Source organism: Saccopteryx leptura, chromosome 3 (genome assembly GCF_036850995.1).
Source record: "Saccopteryx leptura isolate mSacLep1 chromosome 3, mSacLep1_pri_phased_curated, whole genome shotgun sequence".
Lineage (NCBI taxonomy): Eukaryota > Metazoa > Chordata > Mammalia > Chiroptera > Emballonuridae > Saccopteryx > Saccopteryx leptura.
In genome coordinates, this window is record NC_089505.1 from 199,384,790 (window position 1) to 199,406,141 (window position 21,352).

A 21,352-nucleotide genomic window follows, 5' to 3' on the forward strand; every position below is an offset into this window, starting at 1 on the left:
CCCGCCAGGACCTTGACTTAAGACCATAAACCATTTCAGATGTCTGATCTTCAAAACGGTGAAATAATAAATTTGTTGTTTTAAGCCACTGAGTCTGTAATCATTTGTTACTGTAACAATAGGAAACTAATATACTAACTATGAAGGATTTTGATCTGAGAGCATTGTCTGGCTTTAGATACCTCTAAATAATTGATCTTTCAGCCCTTCTTGTTACTGAGGGCTTGCCATGTCACTAGAAGACACATGGTCATTCCTGGGTCTGAGGAAACTTAACCTTGATGCTACCCAACATGTGCAGTAATCTTTGGACCTAATCATAATAATGACATAAAAAATAAAAAGAATTAACATTTATTTAGCAATCAGTATATGTTAGACATTGTTCTGAGGACTTCATCTGTTACCTAATTTCATTCTCACACCTGTGTGAAGTAGGCACCATTATTATAGTCATTTTGCACAGGAGAGGCTGAGTGATGAACTACCTTGCTCAAGATCACAGAGGGAAGTGCCTGCCTCCCTCTCCGCTCATGTTTTGCCGTTCTTTCTAACACACTTGGCACTTCAACAACACCTGGCTGCTCACAGTTCTCACGTGGCTTCCTCTTTTTCTCCTCTACCTCCGGCTTTCTAGAGGGATCGGCAGGTGAAGAACCCCAAGAATAAAGAGATCGTGAAACATTTAGTGAGCATGAAGTGCATGCTCTGTGGGGCATCTTGTATTTGTTTCTGAAAGCTCACTCTAGGTGCAGTGCAGTGGGAATGAAGAGTCAGGGTACAAGGAGGAGTTTGTGCAAGACACGTTTGGAGACTAACTGACAGGTTTAAGAAGTCTCTGTGACTTATTCCTGCGACTTTCAATAAATATTTTGGACTTAATTAGTCTAGGTCCTAGGCTTAGCTACATGTCAGCAAGGTTATTCCATGTTCAGGGGAGTATATTTACTCTATAGTCACTCAATTGACTTTCAATAGACTCCTGTCTCACAGATCAAATATTGGTAGGCCAGGACATCTTGTAAGGACCCATAAATATGCCTAACATTTAGGACATTACAGCTTGTTTCTGCCTTTGCTCCTGCCAGTGCTGTTGATGTTCTGTTTCCTAATGGTCAAGACATTGCTCCTGGATCAGCCTGAGCCTCTTCTACTTCAAAAGAGAAGTGCCAGCTCCTCCAGACCCCAGCCCTTGTCTTTTCCTTGTCCCTCACCCCACATGGTTTTATCTTTACCCAAACTGTGTCTACATGGTACTTACAGGATGAGCTTTTACCCTGAAGATAAGCTTATCAACTGAGTGCGTGTGTGTGTGTACATGTAGAAAACTCTGGATTTCGGAGCATTGGGAGAAGCTGGAGCTCTGAATGCATCTTTTTATTTTTCATTCTTTTTGAATAAGTCAATTCCCTGTTGTCATGCTCTCACACTAAAAGACTAAAGGAGATGGGAGTGATCATGTTTGGAGCTTTGAAGAATGTGGAAGTAACAAGAATTGTTGAGGCTCTGCTGTGGGTGGAGAGGGAAGTTCGCTGGTGTTGATAATGTACTGGCCTTGCCCGTACTGGCAAGCCCTTTGGTTGTCTGCTGTCTTGAACCTGAAATATTAGAGAATTTAACAAATGTGATTCATTGGGAGTATATCAAAGCAGCATCCTGTCAGAATCTCATGAAAGAAAATCAGTGCTCTTTCTAAGAAGAAAGTTCTCTGGGCGGCATGAGAAGTGTGCGCGGTGTGGGCTGCTGTGGGACCTCGCCCTGGGAACTTGTGCACAGGACCCGGGGAGCACCCCTGAGGGAGGTGCCGCCTGTGAGGCCACTCTTAGTCTTTCTTGCCACAGATTTTTTTTTGAAAAAGCATACTTCTGAATCCACTGAGCCTGAATCATTCTTTCAGAAAATCTTTATTTCCCATCCTCTGAATCTGACCTTTACCTGCCACAGAGCACTGCCTGATTTTCTATTAAGTCCTGATGTAATGTTGATGAACTGGATTCAACTATCACCCAAATCAGCTTTGTGTAGTCATCCCTCAGGACAAGACAGGTGCTGGACACATGCAGATGGTTAATGCAGAATGGAGCCATGGTTTTGTGAGATTGGTTACTGTCAGGATGATAAAGATAAGAAAAGAAAAACAAATTTTTATTGATACCTAAAACCCTTTCATGTGACTCTTCTGTTAATTATAAGTCACTGAAAGAAAAAAAAATCGAGGTTGACTATACTCTGGAATCATGGTTTATTTTGAGTATCTTAGTATCTCATATGTTCTATAATAACCCAACTTTAGGACAAGGAGAGTCAGATATGATTTGAGAGCTTTGACTATAATAATGGCAGTCTTACTTAGTACTTCATAGTGAGCCTATAGGAAATCTTTAAAAAAAAAAAAAAGAATCCTGGAAATTACACTCAACTTGTTTCTTATGATTGTTTCATTTTTTGCTTATCTTTCGGCATTTTTTATCCTGCTGCTTTTATGAGTGTATAGTTAGCAAGACAATAGGAAGATTTATGGTTGTAAGTTTTTCTCTTGGAGGGTGAATGTGGTGAGGACTAGGATTGAGAAGAACTGAGTGAATTTATATTAAATAAAAAGAACATAAATTCTATCCTTGGGAAAGTCATCTTTATTATATTTCAATCTTAACTTTTTTTCATTGTAACACCATAGTTGTTCATTGATTGCTTTCTCATATGTTCCTTGACCGTGGGCCTTCAGCAGACTGAGTAACCCCTTGCTGGAGCCAGAGACCTTGGGCTCAAGCTGGTGAGCTTTTGCTCAAACCAGATGAGCCCACGCTCAAGTGGTGACCTCGGGTCTCGAACCTGGATCCTTGGCATCCCAGTCCAACGCTCTATCCACTGCACCACCGCCTGGTCAACTTTTTTTGGTAGTGATTATATGCCTTGTTTTATAGAAGTTTCAAAAAAATTGCAAGGATTTACCTAATTCTTATATGCCTTTTATATGAACTCAATTTATTAAAATTGTAATATTCAATTTGAACTCACTTTTTATTACTTTAGTAACAGCTTGAGAAGTGAGTAGACTTTTGGAGCAACTTCTAAAGATAAAGAACTTGATAATTTATTTTTTTATCTTCTGTTATTTTTTTCCTATAATTATGGCTCATTATTAACTCCATATTTATAACCTTCTAAGGGACTTATAAGTGTAGTTCCAACTATTAGAGCTAATGTGTATTTAGGTCCACATAATATATTCAGTAATTTAACATGACACTTTTGTAAACTCTTGCCTTTTGGAACCATGTTTATTTTATAATTAAGGATTAACAAGTAAAATATGAGCAGATAAGCATTTAAATCGATAAAAATGCACTCTACTAATTATATCTGAAATCTTATATCTAAGATAAATGTCCTGATTTTTTATTTTTGCCACTTATAATAAAAAGTACCTTTTTAACAGTTATTAGGGCAGGGAAATGAGGCTTCCATTGTTTGAATGTTAGTAAGTGCCAGAAACCAACATAGTCTGTGCTTTTTCATGTGCTTTGTCTCATGTTATTCTTCTGACACACTTTTAGGTATCTGCTATTACTTTTCACTTTACAGATGAGTTAACAGAGCCTCAGAAAAATTAACACAATTGCCCAAGGTTACATAACTAAGTGATTGAGACTTGGATGCCATTCCTCCACCTTATTCTATGCTTATATAAACAGTAGAATAAACATTTGTTCAAGAAATTCCAAATAATTCTAGTTTATGACCAAAAAAGTGTTGGTTTCAAAATTGTCTTTCTATTATAGCAGTGGGTTTTTTATTTATAGGACCTAGAAAATTTTTACACTTCTTGGAAATGATTTTAAACGTATAGGAAAGTTGTAAGAATAACCTATCTCCAGTATACCCTTTACCACGATTCATCAGTTTTTAACATTTTGCTAGATATGCTCTTTATCAAGAGATAGACAGACTGACTTACACTTAGATATTGTCCCCTGAACAATTTCAGAATAGATTACAGACATACAGATTAGACATTAATAGTGTGTATTTCCTAAGAATGAGTATGGTACATAACCACAATAGTGCTGTTAAATTCAGAAAATTTATTGCTACAATACTTTATGTAATCCATAGGTAATATTCCAGTTTTGTCAAGAGTTCTGACAGTGTCTTGTGTAGCTGTTGTTTTTTTGATATAGGACTCAGTTCAGCATAAGGTCTTGTATTTAATTGTTATATGTTTGTACCTAGACAGTTCTCAGCTCTATCTTTCATGGTAGATTGACATTTTTTGAGAATTGTGGCCAATTATTTTATAGAATGCCCCTCAGTTTGGGCTTCAGTTTTTCCTATGATTGATTTATGTTATATGTTTTTTCCCTATGAAACTAAAGGAATGATGTGTTCTTCTCAGAATATCATGTCTGGAGGCACATGTCCTTTTGCCCTTAATGGTGATGTTAATTGAGATCATTTGGTTAAGGCACTATCTGGTTTTGCCACAGTATAGTTATCTATTTTTGCATAATTTTTAATCCCAAGTATTTAATTGGATCATAGAAGAAAGAAAATATAGGCCCTGAAAACTCAAAGTCTTAGTGATTTAGTTCACACTTTAAATTTTTTGATGGCTTCAACTGTCACAATTACGTAGTCTAAAAGATTTTTCATTTCTTCGTTTTAATCTAATCTAAATCTTTTAATTATTTTTAACAGTTTTTAATTCTTAGACTATATTATTTTAAATGAGATACTCTAATTTTTATTTATTAACTTTAGAGAGAGAGAGAGGAACATCGATCTGTTTCTGGACATGACCTGATTAGGAATCGAACTAGCAACATCTGTTTTTGGGACCAAGCTCTAACCAATAGAACTATCTGGGCAGGGCATTAAATGAGATATTTTAAATTAAGTGTAGTGACAAAGGAAACTGCAATTAGAAAGGCAGAAATTTATTTCATTGAAGTGCAGATCAAAAACTTAGGTCAAGAAGAGCTAGGAAAATTTATGGATAAAATATCTTGATTTTTTAGGGTGAATTCATAGGTCATGAATGAAGTATTTTTCCTAAAATACTATGATACTCACCAACTCTATCTGTGTATCACTCAGAATTAAGGCATACTATTGAAGTAAAAACTACTTTCCATGTATTCTATATTCCTGTATCACCTTTCCTCTTAACCTTTGTTATCCAGGAAAAGCACCAAGTACCTTCTCAAACTACTTTCTGGGAGCTTTGAACTTGTTATTTTAGGACAATATAAAAACTATGGAGGAAGAGTTCTATGTAAGTTCTAGCTGGTTCTGGAATTAATCACAAAACATGATTGCTATCACTGGGGCTATGACAGAGTTAATGCAAGCAGTGATTGATGGATGTCTGCCCCGCTGTTTGATGTTAAGTCACAGCTGAGAGCCTCAGGAGCCCCAAGGAATGGCCCTCCTTGTTCTTCTGTCAAGGTAATGGAGAATCAGTCAGTGTTATTAAAAATGAAAATCATTGTATTCTCCCAAGGTTTAAAAGGTTTACCCAGATAGATAATTTGTCAGGTACCTCCACTGCTACTCCATTAAGAAACTTAAAAGCTTGACCAGGTGGTGGCACAGTGGATAGAGCATCAGACTCAGGTGCAGAGGACCCAGGTTTGAAACCCTAAGGTCACCGGCTTGAGTGCGGGGTTGCTGGCTTGAGCATAGGATCATAGAAATGACCCCATGGTCGCTGGCTTAAGTCCAAAGGTCACTAGCTTGAGCCCAAGGTTGCTGGCTTGAGCAACGGGTCAATGGCTCTGCTGTAACCCCCCCCCCCCAGGTCAAGGCACATATGAGAAAGCAATCAATGAACAACTAAGGAGCCACAATGAAGAATTAGTGCTTCTCATCTCTCTCCCTTCCTGTATGTCTGTCCTTATCAGTCCTTCTCTCTGTCTTTCTCTGTTTCACACACACACACAGAGAAACTTAAAGACAATTGTGAAATAGTTCAATATGATTGTGTCTTCTGTTAGCAGCCAGGGTTATGTTATACAGTTGAGTATTGAAGTTGGAGAAGACCCTGCTGGCACATGTCACCTGTGCCAGAACCACAGCAGTCCACATTGTGGTGCCCACAATGGCCAAAACATGGCGTTGGGAGTTAAGTCTCATGGTCACTTTGGCAATCAGAACTGCTGCTACATTAAAAATCATAGTTAAAACTGCAGTTAGGATAACATTAATTTGCCTAGTGTCAGGTAAGCTTCTCTGTGCAGCCTAGACTGGGTGCCACACCACATGGCAAGATGGCTTTTAGGTGTTCCTCCTTGTAACCCAGGAAGGAAAAAAAAGATGATACAAACGGCGACGATACAAGGCAGAGTTATCCTGAATGCTGTAATAGGGACGCAGATGGCTGTTAAAACTTGGAGGCTCATGCAAGTGATCAAGATCACTGTCCAATATAGGAACTTTTTTTTTTTTTTTTTTATAATTTTATTTTTTTAATGGGGTGACATCAATAAATCAGGATACATATATTCAAAGATAACAAGTCCAGGTTATCTTGTCGTTCAATTATGTTGCATACCCACCACCCAAAGTCAGATTGTCCTCTGTCACCTTCTATCTTGTTTTCTTTGTGAGCCTCCCCACCCCCTATCCCTCTCCCATTCCCCCCTCCCCCCCGTAACCACCACACTCTTATCAATGTCTCTTAGTTTCACTATTATGTCCCACCTGCATATGGAATAATACAGTTCCTGTTTTTTTCTGATTTACTTATTTCGCTTCGTATCATGTTATCAAGATCCCACCATTTGGCTGTAAATGTTCCGATGTCATCATTTCTTATGGCTGAGTAGTATTCCATAGTGTATAAGTGCCACATCTTCTTTATCCAGTCATCTATTGATGGGCTTTTTGGTTGTTTCCATGTCCTGGCCACTGTGAACAATGCTGCAATGAGCATGGGACTGCATGTGTCTTTACGTATCAATGTTTCTGAGTTTTTGGGGTATATACCCAGTAGAGGGATTGCTGGGTCATAAGGTAGTTCTATTTTCAGTTTTTTGAGGAACCACCATACTTTCTTCCATAATGGTTGTACTACTTTACATTCCCACCAACAGTGTATGAGGGTTCCTTTTTCTCCACAGCCTCTCCAACATTTGCTGTTACCTGACTTGCTAATAACAGCTAATCGAACAGGTGTGAGGTGGTATCTCATTGCCATTTTGATTTGCATTTCTCTAATAGCTAAAGAAGATGAGCATCTTTTCATATATCTGTTGGCCATTTGTATTTCTTCCTGGGAGAAGTGTCTATTCATATCCTCTTCCCATTTTTTTATTGGATTGTTTGTTTGTTTGTTGTTGAGTTTTATGAGTTCTTTGTATATTTTGGATATTAGGCCCTTATCTGAGCTGTCGTTTGAAAAAATCATTTCCCATTTAGTTGGCTTTCTGTTTATTTTGTTATCAGTTTCTCTTGCTGAGCAAAAACTTCTTAGTCTGATGTAGTCCCATTCATTAATTTTTGCCTTCACTTCTCTTGCCATTGGAGTCAAATTCATAAAATGCTCTTTAAAACCCAGGTCCATGAGTTGAGTACCTATGTCTTCTTCTATGTACTTAATTGTTTCAGGTCTTATGTTTAGATCTTTGATCCATTTTGAGTTAATTTTTGTACAGGGGGAGAGAATGTAGTCCAGTTTCATTCTTTTGCATGTGGCTTTCCAGTTTTCCCAGCACCATTTATTGAAGAGGCTTTCTTTTCTCCATTGTGTGTTGTTGGCCCTTTTATCAAAAATTATTTGACTATCTATATGTGGTTTTATTTCTGGACTTTCTATTCTGTTCCATTGGTCTGAGTGTCTATTTTTCTGCCAGTACCATGCTGTTTTGATTGTCGTGGCCCTATAATAGAGTTTGAAGTCAGGTATTGAAATGCCCCCAGCTTCATTCTTTTTCTTTAGGATTGCTTTGGCTATTCGGGGTTTTTTATAGTTCCATATAAATCTGATGATTTTTTGCTCTATTTCTTTAAAAAATGTCATTGGAAGTTTGATGGGAATTGCATTAAATTTGTATATTGCTTTGGGTAATATAGCCATCTTGATTATATTTATTCTTCCTAGCCAAGAACAAGGTATATTCTTCCATCTCATTATATCTTTTTCGATTTCCCTTAACAATGGTTTATAGTTTTCATTATATAAGTCCTTTAGATTCTTTGTTATGTTTATTCCTAAGTATTTTATTTTTATTGTTGCAGTCGTGAAGGGGATTATTCTTTTGAGTTCCCTCTCAGTTGTTTCATTGTTGGCATATAGAAAGGCTATTGACTTCTGTATGTTAATTTTGTATCCTGCGACCTTACTGTATTGGCTTATTTTTTCTAGTAGTCTTTTTGTGGATTCTTTGGGGTTTTCGATGTATAGTATCATATCATCTGCAAAAAGTGATACCTTTACTTCTTCTTTTTCGATATGGATGCCTTTTATTTCTTTGTCTTGTCTGATTGCTCTGGCTAGAACCTCTAGTACCACATTAAATAAGAGTGGAGAGAGTGGACAACCCTGTCTTGTTCCTGATTTAAGGGGGAAAGCCTTCAGTTTAGTGCCATTTAATATGATGTTAGCTGATGGTTTATCATATATGGCCTTTATCATGTTGAGATATTTTCCTTCTATACCCATTTTGTTGAGAGTCTTAAACATAAAATTGTGTTGTATTTTATAGAAAGCCTTTTCTGCGTCTATTGATAAGATCATGTGGTTTTTGTTCTTTGTTTTGTTGATATGGTGAATTACGTTAACCGTTTTACGTATGTTGAACCATCCTTGAGATTCTGGGATGAATCCCACTTGATCATGATGTATTATTTTTTTAATATGTTGTTGTATTCGATTTGCTAGTATTTTGTTTAGTATTTTAGCATCTGTATTCATTAGAGATATTGGTCTGTAGTTTTCTTTTTTTGTGCGATCCTTGCCTGGTTTTGGTATGAGGGTTATGTTGGCTTCGTAAAATGTGTTTGGAAGTATTGCTTCTTCTTCAATTTTTTGGAAGACTTTGAGTAGAATAGGAACCAAGTCTTCTTTGAATGTTTGATAAAATTCGCTGGTATAGCCGTCAGGGCCTGGACTTTTATTTTTGGGGAGGTTTTTAATGGTTTTTTCTATTTCTTCTCTACTGATAGGTCTGTTTAGGCTTTCTGCTTCTTCTTGACTCAGTCTAGGAAGGTTGTATTTTTCTAGGAATTTATCCATTTCTTCTAGGTTGTTGAATTTAGTGGCATAAAGTTTTTCATAGTATTCTACAATAATTCTTTGTATATCTACGGTGTCCGTGGTGATTTCTCCTCTTTCATTTTGGATTTTGTTTATATGAGTTCTTTCTCTTTTTTCCTTGGTAAGTCTTGCCAAGGGTTTGTCAATTGTGTTGATCTTTTCAAAGAACCAGCTCCTTGTTCTATTAATTTTTTCTATAGTTTTTCTGTTCTCTAATTCATTTATTTCTGCTCTGATTTTTATTATCTCCTTTCTTCGGCTGGTTTTGGGTTGTCTTTGTTCTTCTTTTTCTAGTTCCTTAAGGTGGGAAGTTAAGTGGTTCACTTGGGCTCTCTCTTGTTTGTTCATATATGCCTGAAGTGATATGAACTTCCCTCTTATCACTGCTTTTGATGCATCCCATAGATTCTGATATGTCGTATTGTCATTTTCATTAGTCTGTATATATCTTTTGATCTCTGCACTTATTTCTTCTTTGACCCATTCATTCTTTAAAAGTATGTTGTTTAGTTTCCACATTTTTGTGGGATTTTTTTCCTCTTTTTTGCAGTTGAATTCTAGTTTCAAGGCTTTATGATCAGAAAATATGCTTGGTACAACTTCAATTTTTCTGAATTTGCTGATGTTGTTTTTGTGGCCCAACATATGGTCAATTCTTGAGAATGATCCATGTACACTGGAGAAAAATGTATACTCAGTCACTTTGGGATGAAATGTCCTGTAGATGTCTATCATATCCAGGTGCTCTACTGTTTTGTTTAAGGCCACTATGTCTTTGTTGATTCTCTGTTTGGATGACCGATCTAGAGCCGTCAGCGGTGTATTGAGGTCTCCAAGTATGATTGTATTTTTGTCAGTTTTTGTTTTAAGATCAATAAGTAGCTGTCTTATATATTTTGGTGCTCCTTGGTTTGGTGCATATATATTAAGAATTGTTATGTCTTCTTGATTCAGTGTCCCCTTAGCCATTATGAAATGGCCATTTTTGTCTCTGAGTACTTTTCCTGTCTTGTAGTCAGCATTATCCGATATGAGTATTGCTACACCTGCTTTTTTTTGGATGTTATTTGCTTGGAGTATTGTTTTCCAGCCTTTCACCTTGAATTTGTTTTTATCCTTGTTACTTAGATGAGTTTCCTGTAGGCAGCATACAGTTGGATTTTCTTTTTTAATCCATTCTGCTACTCTGTGCCTTTTTATTGGTGAGTTTAATCCGTTTACATTTAGTGTAATTATTGATACTTGTGAGTTCCCTATTGCCATTTTATATCTTGCTTTCTGTTAGTTTTGTGTCTTGTTTGGTCCTTCTCTTTTGTTTTTCTATCTTTTGTTTTTATTTGGTTGTATTCCATACATCTTTCCACTGTTGCTATCTTTTTTATCTCATGTGCTTCTGTCGTGGTTTTTTCAATGGTGGTTACCTTTGAATAATGAAAAGGGTCCCTACCCTGTTCATTGTAGCGAACTATTTTGTGAGTACTTTTGCACTCCATCGTCCTTTGCTACTGTTAATCTCCATCTTCTCCCCCTCTTTCTTTTTGTTGTTGTCACAGTTTAAATTTGGTTTTATTGTGTTCTTCTTGGAGCTTTTACTTGTAGCTCTGTTTTTTTTTTTTTCTTTGTATCTGATTGGAGAACCCCCTTTAGTAATTCCTGGAGTGGGGGTTTTCTGATGATAAATTCCCTCATCTTTTCTGTATCTGTGAATGTTTTTATTTCTCCTTCATATTTGAAGGATAGCTTTGATGGGTATAGTATTCATGGCTGAAAGTTCCTCTCTTTCAGGACTTTAAATATTGGGGTCCACTCTCTTCTAGCTTGTAGAGTTCCCGCTGAGAAATCTGATGATAATCTTATGGGCCTTCCTTTATATGTTGTATTCTTCTTTTCCCTGGCTGCCTTGAGAATTTTTTCTTTGCTGTTGGTTTGTGTCAATTTCATTATGATATGCCTTGGAGTAGGTTTGTTGGGGTTAAGAAAACTTGGAGTTCTGTTTGCTTCTTGAACTTGAGGCTTTAGTTCTTTCCACAGGCTTGGGAAGTTCTCATCTATTATTTGTTTGAGTATGTTCTCCATTCCATTTTCTCTCTCTTCTCCCTCTGATATACCTATTATTCTTATGTTATTCTTTTTGATGGAGTCAGATAATTCTTGTAGGGCTATCTCATTATTTTTAATTTTTGAGTCTCTTTCTTCTTCTCTCTGTTGTGCCTCAAGTTGCTTGTCTTCTATTTCACTAATCCTCTCTTCTATCTGACCTGTTCTATTAGCTAAGCTTGTTACTTCGTTTTTCAGCTCGTGAATTGAGTTTTTCATCTCTGTTTGACTTGTTTTTATAGTTTCAATTTCCTTGGACATATATTCTTTGTGTTCATTGAGTTGTTTTCTGAGCTCCCTAAATTGCCTTTCTGTGTTTTCTTGTATATCTCGGAGGATTTTTAGGATTTCTATCTTGAATTCTCTGTCATTTAGCTCCAAGGTTTCCAATATATTAAATTTTTTCTCCATAGATTTTTCCTCATCTAGCTGTGTTACCTTTCTTTTGTATCCATGATATTCGATTTTCTCTTCCTTAATGGCATCTGAGGGTGGTTTTGTTGATAGTATTAATGAGATTTAATAAAGAATAAAAAGTTTAAAAAAATAATTTAAAAAAATCGAAAAGAGTTGTTTTTTAAAAAAAAAATTAATAATGAAATAAAGAAAAATGAAATAAAATAAAAATTTTAAAAAAATAAAATAAAAAAAAGGAAATTAATCCCCCCCTCCTTTTTTCCTCTCCTCTCCTCTCTCCTCTTTCTTGATAAAATCTTGTGGTGGACTGTGAATTATAACAAACAATGCCTGTGATGGAGGGCCTGAATTGGGGAAAAGTAATAAAGGGGCAAAAAAAAAAAAAAAAAAAAGAAAGAAAAAAAAAAAAAAAAAAGAGCGTATGGACCCACAAAAAGCAAATAAGGAAAAAATTTGGGTCAAGAATAAAATGATTTGCTTTTAGGTGTTGGTTGTCTAAGAGTTATGATGAGAGGATTAAGAGGAAAACGGAAAAATGGGGGGACAAATTAAAAAATTACTATTGTATTTAGTGGAACAAGAACTAGATAATATAGAGAGCCAGAGATGGGAGCACTGCTAGTGAGTTAAAAAGGTGAAGTAAAAAACCCCCAAAATGCTACAAACATAAGTTTGAGTCCCAGATAAGATAATTTGTTTGTTATTGAGGTTTGAATGAGAGGAGATGTAAAGGAGAAAGGAAGAAACTAATATAGAGGGAGAAAAGAAAGAGAGAGAGAGAAAAAAAAAGAGGGAACCACTAAAAGAAGAAAAAAGAAAGGAGAGAGAGAGAGAGAGAGTTAAGGGTTTTGGAGTGCAACCCTCATAGAGAGAAAGGAAGAGAAGAGAAAAGATAATGGGAGATGTAACACTTATGGGTAGTGTAGTTCAAGGAGAGGAGAGAGTAAGACCGGTAGAGAGTTAATCGGCCAAATTGGAGGAGGAAAAAAAAGTATCAAGAATGAAGATAAGAGAAACAAACGAACAAATATAATAAAATGGGATAGGTTATAAAGTCTGCAGATTATTCTTGATTTTGAGAGGTTATCTTCTTTTTCTTTTCTCTCCCTCTTCCTGGTCGGTGACTCTGTACCCCGGGTTTTGCCCCTTTGCCACGCTCAGGTGGAGGTTTGCAGTTGATAAGTCTCTATGGCAATGTCATGTATTGTGCTTTAGTCTCGTTGGCAGTCGAGGCTATTAGCATTTATAGGCTCCGACAGTGAGAGAGTCCGTGTTCCTGGAGCCTTTCTCCTAGTCTTTCCTTCCTCAATTAGTAGTCTGATAATCCAGCTATGGGGTTGCTGCTGCCTCTGCCTGGATAGTAAGAGGCTCAAAGACCTGGCAACTCCCCACTCTATTTCCACTCAGCACAGGGCTCTGGGTAAGGCTCAGTCAGTCAGAGCTGCTAGCATAATCAGGCGGGCTTTCCGGCCATTCAAAGACCTCTGGCTCTGCCACTCTGTCCGGTAACACAAGCGGGCGCCCACTTCCGGGGTGCTTGGAGGAAACTCTCACTCACTGGCTGTGCACGTAGACCAGGATATCCGGCTAGCAGTGTCACGCTCTGAGTGAAACCCCCAACCGCAGGGAAAAGTTGCAGCGTTGGAATTGAGTCTTGCTCCGTCCCCGTGCGCGGCTTTTGCAAGGCGCTGGGGCGGCCCGAGATTCTGCTTTGGCCCACACAAAGGCCCCTGACTCTGCCCCTCTGTGCGATAACACGGGCGCGCACTGCCGAGGCACTCGGAGGAATCGCTCACTCCTTATCTGCGCGCGCAAACCAGGATATGAGGCCGGCCACGTTTCCCTCTGAGTGAAACACCCTCCAGTACGGAAAATCTCCACCGTTGGAATTAGTTCTCACTCACTCCCGTGCGTGGCTTTCCCAGGGCGCTGGGGCTGCCCAGAGACTCTGCCCTCGGCCCACAGAAAGGCCTCTGACCCTGCCTCTCCGTGGGGCAACACGGGCACCCATTTCCGGGGCTTAGGAAGAAATCTCTCGCCCACTAACTGCGCACCAACCAGGAGACCGGGTAAAATGTCCGCGCCGCTTGTCTTTCTTTGTTTGGGTTTGGCGCGAGTGTTAGCTTGTATTGCCCGGGTTGCCACAGGATCAGATTTTCCTTGGCTTGGATCTCCGTGCCACAGCCTGGTTCGGCCGTTTGTGTCGCGGCCTGGATGTATTCACCCCCTTTGCCCGCCTCAGTTTCTATATTCACAGTTACCAGAGAAAGCCGCCCTGTTTAGGTTAGTGAGGAAGGCGGAGCATTTCTTACTGCCTATTTCCTTCGGGGTTTGGTTATATATTTAGCCAATTTTTCACTCAATCATACCTTTGGGTGTATTGCGAAGCATCTGGAAGCTCCAAGTATAGGTTTTTCTGTTTCTGGTTGAAGATCTTGTTGAGTTTTGGGGGAGATTTATCGGTATCGCTTCCTACCCCGCCATTACTCTGACGTCATCTCCCCAATATAGGAACTTTAAAACGCTTAGCTTTTCACTATATAAAACTATTAGGAGTGAGATACATTTTATTTCTCAAAAATGTTAAGAAGTTTAGTTCTTCTGGAATGCAGGGTTTGTAGTGAATAATGAGAAAGGCCTTTACCATATGGTTTGTGGCCCATCAAGAGAATGTTGAATCTGTAATCACATGGGGACTCACAACCTCATTAGCTTTTGGGATTGTGCCGTTGTTCACAAGCTGAGCCTTCAGAAATATGTGATCTGTACTCTGTAGGCAACATCAGTGTTTGGATGGTTTTTAGCATAGAGTAACATAATTTCGGTAATATTTTAGGAAGATGAAATTAGGAGCAATATGCAAGATATATCAGAGTAGAGAAAGGCTGCAGGCAGGAATTGAGAGGTAAAATAGTGTGGCCGTGAGGTCAAGAGGTCTGAGCATTGGTGGCAACTCTGAGAGTATGCAGAAAAAAATGACTGAGAGATCCTGACCAGGCAGTGGTGAAGTGGGTAGAGTTTCGAACTGGGACACTGAGGACCCAGGTTTGAAACCCCGAAGTCGCTGGCTTGAGCGTGGGCTCATCCAGCTTGAGCACAGAGTTGCTGACTTGAGTGTAGGACCATAGACATGACCCATGGTTGCTGGCTTAAGCCTAAAGACACTGGCTTGAAGCCCAAGGTCGCTGGCTTGAGCAAGGGATCACTGGCTCAGTTGGAGTCCACTGGTCAAGGCACAGATGAGAAAGCAATCAACAAACAACTAAAGTACAACTATGAGTTGTTGCTTCTCATCTCTCTCCCTTCCTGTTTGTCCTCATTTGTCAGTCTCTCTCTCTCTTTATCTCTCTTTCACAAAAAAAAGAGAAAAAAAGAATGAGAGAGACTTTGAAGGAAGACTTGTATGACTTGTAAACTCGATGGTACTGGTAGGTTTCATGGTATGGAGTACTCCCATGGGCCACGCACTCTGGTGCTTACCTACATTGATTCATTTATCTTCGCAAGAGCCCTAAATAATGACTGTTCTTGTCCCTATTTTACATTTGAAGAAACGAGACTCAAAGAGTATAAGTAGCTTGCTCAAAGTCACACAGCCAGTGGTCGAGTTAGGGTCTGAAGCCAAGGGTTCTGTCTCTGCAATGATTCCTAGCCATTCTATTTGTATTAAAACTGTAGTGGCAGGAGAGAAAGAAAAGCAGTGCCTAAAATAAAGCTCTAAGAGGCTTAATTAAAATACAGAAGCCTCAATTTTATTTTAAATGTATAGAATTGTAAAGCCATAATTTTAAAAATTCAAAGGCAAAATGCTTTAACCAGCTTTGCAACTTTGAGGATGTAGATACCTGTGCTCACTGAGGCTTGGCGGTGAAATGATTTACCTGGTGCTTTGTGCATAGTTGGGCCGAAACGGGACCGCAGGAAACATAGCCCCTGGAGGAGCTGCGTGCAGGACTGTCTGTGCGTGTTTGGGGCCAGGCTCTTCATCGAATCTCATCCTGCCTTGCTCCCAGGCACCCAGTCTCCTTCCCCAACAATCCTCAGGGTTTCTTTCATTTTGAGACCAGCTACAAATAAGGTCTAGAGTTTAAGCTCTTCCTCGCTGTGACCAAACTCCTTTTACACTCTGATTTTTTTATTTTCTAATCTCTATTGAAAACAGGAGAAAAACAGAACGAAACTTTGAGGAAATTTATAAGGTTTAAAAATATCGGCCCTGGCCGGTTGGCTCAGCGGTAGAGCATCGGCCTGGCGTGCCAGGGCACATAGGAGAAGCGCCAATTTGCTTCTCCACCGCCCCCCCTCCTTCCTCTCTGACTCTCTCTTCCCCTCCCGCAGCCAAGGCTCCATTGGAGCAAAGATGGCCCTGGGCGCTGGGGATGGCTCCTTGGCCTCTGCCCCAGGCGCTAGAGTGGCTCTGGTCGCAGCAGAGCGATGCCCTGGAGGGGCAGAGCATCGCCCCCTGGTGGGCAGAGCGTCGCCCCTGGTGGGCGTGCTGGGTGGATCCCAGTCGGGCGCATGCAGGAGTCTGTCTGTCTCTCCCTGTTTCCAGCTTCAGAAAAATACAAAAAAAGAAAAAGAAAAAAAAATATCCTAGTCACTCATATATGTGTCAGGCATTGATTGGAATGGTATTCTGAACCCCTGTGGCCTGCTGACTTTACTGCTTTTTAGTTATGGTGTTCCTTAGCTTGACCCTGTCTACTTATCCTTCCATAGGTCTTGGGATGCTCTCCTTTCAGCATCCAGGCCTAACAGAACAATAAGTTGCATAAACTGCATGGAATTGTAGGCACATTATGCATCGGGTACTCTTGAGTCCCAAATATCACTGGAAATACAGTGAGGCGGGGAACACTGCTTATCAGAAATTTCCTAAGGGAGAGGGACTGCATGCAGGCTATAACTAACACTTTGAGAAGCAACCTGAAATGGGGCTTTGGTCTCTTGAAGGATGTGCTTGTCACTGTGTTTTAAAGAAGGAGAACCTAGTTCACCATAGGGCTTTTGATTCACAGAGTAAAGCAGCCAGAACACTATTCCCTGTGTTTCTGTCTTCACTCCCTTCACAGTGCTTAGCTGGTCCTCTCTCAGCCTCACATATGTATTTAGAGATCATGGCTTCCATGAATACCAAATGAGTATTGTATAAGAGACCTTCATCTATAGCTAATCTAGGTCAGTGGTTCTTTTTTGTTTTCTTTTTTTTTAGAATCTGATTTTATATATATATATAAAATATTTATGACATGCATAAGCATATTCAGTCTTCCCAGCAAAAAATAAATTTGCCCCAAAATGTAAATGTTTTGGAATGCATAAATATTGTAAAGCCATCCATGGCCCTGGTAAGGACCGATGTGCATAGTGATTTGTGTCACCTGACTGGCTAACTTCCAAAGTACAACAATCACTTTGGGCATTTCCTTGTAGACTGCAGATATCAACCATGGGTGCTTGTGGAACGGAATGAAAGATGAAATGTAGGCTGACCAGAGAATTGCTGAAGGGGCTGGAGAAAGACACTGACTTTGAGAAAGTGGTTTATTCACGAGAACTTGACTCTCTAGTTAGTGAATATGCTTTGTATAAGTCTAAGAGAGAAAAATAGGTCAAGAATGAAGATAGTACTTCCCAAATATGTGTTCACAGAGATCTGGGACAAGACAAGAAAGAGACCACTACAAGATCAGTGTGAAATGGCATGAAACTGCAGAATTCAGAAAAGCAGTTTATAAATGGTCCTTAAGTACTGGTTGAAAGAACACGTGATCTAGGCTAAATAATTGGTTAGATTTTTTTTTTTTTATTGTTTGGGTTTTGAGGGTATGTAATTCAATCAGAATGTAGTCATTATTTATAATGAAAAAGGTGTAGCCCAGGGATCGGGAACCTTTTTGGCTGAGAGAGCCATGAATGCCACATATTTTAAAATGTAATTCCATGAGAGCCATACAACGACCCGTGTACATTACGCATTATCAAATAAAAATTTGGGTGTTGTCCCAGAGGACAGCTGTGATTGGCTCCAGCCACCCGCAACCATGAACATGAGCGGTAGGAAATGAATGGATTGTAATACATGAGAATGTTTTATATATATATTTTTTTCTTCATTTTTCTGAAGCTGGAAACAGGGAGAGACAGTCAGACAGACTCCCGCATGCGCCCGACCGGGATCCATCCGGCACGCCCACCAGGGGGCGATGCTCTGCCCATCCTGGGCGTCGCCATGTTGCGACCAGAGCCACTCTAGCGCCTGAGGCAGAGGCCACAGAGCCATCCCCAGCGCCCGGGCCATCTTTGCTCCAATGGAGCCTTGGCTGTGGGAGGGGAAGAGAGAGACAGAGAGGAAAGCGCGGCGGAGGGGTGGAGAAGCAAATGTGCGCTTCTCCTGTGTGCCCTGGCCGGGAATCGAACCCGGGTCCTCCGCACACTAGGCCGACGCTCTACCGCTGAGCCAACCGGCCAGGGTCGAGAATGTTTTATATTTTTAACGTTATTATTATTTTTATTAAAGATTTGTCTGCGAGTCAGATGCAGCCATCAAAAGAGCCACATCTGTCTCATGTTCCCAACCCCTAGTGTAGCCTGATTTCAAACAAACAACTTAAAAGCAAGGCATAGAGTATAACTTGTTTAAAAGTTGGGAACTACAGTTATCATTTACTAATTTCTTTCATTAATGATTGGTTCTAGGACACTGTTTCTGTCTTGAGATTGAAACTGTGTTACTCAGTCTTGAAAATTAATATGCTATAAAGGATGAGAAATGATACCTTCCACATTATCATTTGTGGATACGGCATCATGCACTATACATCCTGATGATATAATATGTTGCTGGGAACTTAAATTGTAGCACTTAGTTTTCATGATTTTAAAATTACTAATAAATGAATAGTCAAGATTCTTTATCAGGTCAGAAGTACTAAGATGAGTGTTCTGAAGTCCCCAGGCCTCAAGGAGGGTCTTGAGAGAAGGAAAGCTCCACAGGAGTGTCTTTCCCTGGGTTAGCCCTCCATAGGCTTCCAAGGCTCTGGGGACCAGATGAGGTTATGTGGACCAGTATATGGCTCTATTCAGAATTCTTTCCTAGGGGAGGGACACATTGGTTTTCATCAGCTTTTTAAATGATTCTTATCCCACAAAAGGTTGAGAACAAATCACATGATGTTTCAGTTTAAGAATACAAAAAAAAAATAGCTTTTTAAAAAAAATAACCAGTGTTAAAAAACAAAATTCAACTACATTTTAAAGATTCAAGTACATTTTAAAGATCTTACTGGCTTTGTTCAGTGATTCATCAACTGGGCAACATCCAACACAGCAGCTGGAAAGTAGTTCTGAGGGGCTGTAAACAATCAGTGACACACAGGCAGAGGGAACGGGAACGAGGAGGCTGCACTGGAAAACAGTGGCTGGTTGTTGCAAGTCTATTTTCTGTTAGGGGTTGCAGGGGCCTATCAGGCAGATTACCTAACTAATGCTTGTCAGGTGACTCCTGAATGACTGCTATAAGGATCCATTTTTGGGAGAGCCGAAAGTATAATTAAGTCACATCTTGGTTTGCTGATGCGGGGTTTTGCATAAGGAACTCCATTTTGGGCCTGTTGTCTTGTTTTTAACAATTGTTTGATTGTTAAAATCATCAATGCCTAGTAGTCTTTTCATCTTTAAGGGCTGGAAAAGGAACAATTTTGTAATTAAAATAAAATTTTAAAGTAAACTTGTATTTTCTGGTTATTAGAAAAAAACAAAACAGAATTCTCATGTTTTAAAAAGCGTGCTTTCAGGCCCCGGCTGAGGGCGAGAGGGATAGCTCTGCATCAGAGCAGCTTGAGAGCAAGCAGACTAACTCCAAGCAGCAGGGTCGCCACAGAAGCTTCCTCACGAAGATGAAAAGAAGTACTTCGTGTGACTAAAACTTCCTGAGGAGTGATTTGGATAGTGGGAAAGAATTTGAGATTGAATTAGCAATAAATGCATGTAAAATTAAGCAAATGAAGAAAATGACTTTTTAAAACTCTTATATAGAGGAAAGGATATATAATCATAATAATTACATAACTGAATTCTGAATGGTATGTGTATGATATAATTTTATTGGAAGTGAAGGCAGGAGATTGACATATGAATGTCAGGCATGGGAAGACATGCAAGAAAGCTCATCTTCCTTAGCGGGAAATCAGTCGTTAGTATCTGATACTAAAATATTAGGAATAGCAATAATATCATGGTATTTAGCAATATGGTTGTGTAAATACCAAAAGAATACACTAAAAGAGTTGTACGTAGTTACTTCTAAGGAAGCCGAAATGGGAACAGGAAGCTAGGAAACTGTTGAGTTGGTGGACTCTTTTAGATTATATACACATGTAGCAGATTTTGGAAAACAACTGAAAAAAATAAGCAAATGCTTCGGTGGGGGGGGGGGGGCGTTAGGATAAACAGTTACTAAAACCAGACAACATACTCCACAAAGACTACACCAAGGCAAACTTTCCACCTAGAAACTTGTCTAGGTGCACAAGAATATAATGACCTAGGAAGAGGCTGGCATTAAAAAAGAAAAAGAAAAAGAAGTGAAAAAAATATATAGCATTCCTCTGCAGTTAATAGATTGATAAAGAACTTTCAACATTGCTCTGAAGTTTAAAACAAGTGAAGGCGTGTATGGTCAGTGGCTCGTGATGGCAAAGGAAGCAGTAGATCCAGTTACTGGGTGAAGGAAAGGAGGTTGCAGCTGGCCCTTGAATGAGGCGAGTTAGAGGCCTTGACCCCCTTGCAGTCCAGAATACGAGTATAATGCTCCCGTTAGCAGCACACATCCTAAAATTGGATGGATACGAGACGATCAGCATGGCCCTGCACAAGGATGGCCCGCAGGCTCCTGAAGCCCTCTGTATTGTTCAGCTGCACAGTAGTCACCAGGATGGCAAGCAGAGCACAGGAGATTTAGTGACTGTTGCAGTAAAACCATGTTGGGTGCAGGTTCTTACTAGACTTATGGGGGGAATCGCTTCACAAGTTATAGAAATTTCTAGCCACTGTGCTGTACACCTAATACTAATATACTACTGAATGTCAACTATAATAGAAAAATAAATAAAAAAGAAAATACATGTATTATTTGACTCCTCCAAAATTTAACTAGTAACTTGCTGTTGACTGGTAGCCTAACAGATAACGTAAACAGTCAATTAACACATTATTTTGTATGTTATCTGTATTTTATTCTTTCTTACAAAAAAGTAAGCTATAGAAAAGAAAATGTTATTATGAAAATCACAAGGAAGAAAAAATACATTTACAGTATTTATTGAAAATAATTTCCTAAATTAACCCATGCAGTTCAAACCTGTGTTGTCTGAGGTTCAACTGTAATTGCTGATAAAACCTATAGTGCAAACATTCAGTAAATCTAGTGAATGGTTGAATGCTTATCATTAAACTATAGTTATGAGCAACTTTTAAAATATAAAATGTCAAAAAATGTTTGGATTTTGACATTGATTCAAGTTACTTTAACATAATTCTTTAAAATGATCACAGCCAGGTAGGTAGTTTATTCAGCTTTTT

The 21,352-nt window shown here is 39.1% G+C and overlaps 1 protein-coding gene and 1 non-coding gene across 8 annotated transcripts in view; both read left to right on the forward strand.

Moving 5' to 3' along the window:
• CDKAL1 (CDK5 regulatory subunit associated protein 1 like 1) overlaps positions 1–21,352 on the forward strand; it is an 875,166-nt gene that overhangs the window by 650,384 nt on the left and 203,430 nt on the right. The gene's annotated exons all lie outside the window — the stretch shown is intronic.
• On the forward strand, positions 20,579–20,683 carry LOC136402019 (U6 spliceosomal RNA). Its single transcript, XR_010750925.1, has one exon. It is a non-coding gene; the product is annotated as a U6 spliceosomal RNA (small nuclear RNA).